Source organism: Triticum aestivum, chromosome 7A (assembly GCF_018294505.1).
Source record: "Triticum aestivum cultivar Chinese Spring chromosome 7A, IWGSC CS RefSeq v2.1, whole genome shotgun sequence".
NCBI classification, from domain to species: domain Eukaryota; kingdom Viridiplantae; phylum Streptophyta; class Magnoliopsida; order Poales; family Poaceae; genus Triticum; species Triticum aestivum.
The window spans coordinates 344,288,422-344,289,745 of record NC_057812.1 but is presented as its reverse complement, the minus strand read 5'-3'; positions in this window follow the sequence as shown (position 1 = coordinate 344,289,745).

Genomic DNA, 1,324 nt, shown 5'->3' with positions numbered 1-1,324 from the left:
GCTACTATGATAGTAAGCACCATGATCTGGCTTTCGAGATCGGAGATCATGTTTACCTCCGCGTCTCTCCAATGAAAGGTACTCGTCGCTTCGGTATCAAAGGGAAGCTTGCCCCTAGATACGTGGGACCTTTCAAGATCGTCAGCAAGAGAGGCGATCTCGCCTATCAACTCGAGCTTCCTTCAAACTTTGCAAATGTGCATGACGTGTTCCATGTCTCTCAGCTCCGCAAGTGCTTCAAGACTCCTGACCGCACCGTTAACTTCGAAGACATTGAGCTCCAAGAAGATCTCTCTTATCGTGAGCACCCCGTGGCTATTCTTGAAGAGACCAAACGCAAGACTCGCAACAAGTCAATCAAATTCCTCAAAGTCAAGTGGGCACACCATTCCGACCGTGAAGCCACCTGGGAACACGAGGATCACCTCCGTTCTGAGTACCCGGCATTCTTTCAGTCCTAGATCTCGGGACGAGATCCTTTCGTAGTGGTGGAGTGTTGTAACACCCCGCATATGATTTACCTAATATGTAATCCAACTCTTGCCGTTTCCGGCGTTAAGTTATTTTATTTTCTCGGGTTCGGGTTTTTGTCTCCGTGTGTTGTTGTTGTTGTCATGCATCTCATATCATGTCATCATGTGCATTGCACTTGCATACATGTTTGTCTCATACATCCGAGCATTTTCCCCGTTGTCCGTTTTGCATTCCGTCGCCCCATTCTCCTCCGGTGGTCATTTCTACCTGTCTTTCATGTGTGGGGGTTAAACATTTCCAGATTGGACCGAGACTTGCCAAGCGGCCTTGGTTTACTACCGGTAGACCGCCTGTCATGTTTCGTACCATTTGGACTTCATTTGATGCTCCAACGGTTAACTGAGGGACTGAGAAGGCCTCGTGTGTGTTGCAGCCCAACACCCTTCCAATTTGGCCCAAAACCCACCAAATCCCTCTCCATCATCTAGAGCGTTCGATCATGATCGCGTGGACGAAAATCGCACCTCATTTGGACACTCCTAGCTCCCTCTACCTCTATATATAGACCCCTCCTCGAAAATTCCGGATCCCCTCCTTCCAAACCCTAGCCCCGCTCCTCTCCAGCCGCCGGACATGTCCGAAGCCTAGCCGGACACGTCCGCCGCCAGCCCGCGCCAATCGCAGCACGCCACGTGGCGCCTGCATGCCCCACATCGCCGCTCCCGCCGCCGGCCCGCTCGGCCCGGGGAGGGCCCCCGGGGCCCATCTCCTCCAGTCGCCGCCCGGGTTCCTCTTCCCCGAGGCCGGCCACGCCGCCCTCCGCTGTCGCCCGACGCGCCTCCGCGCCGGA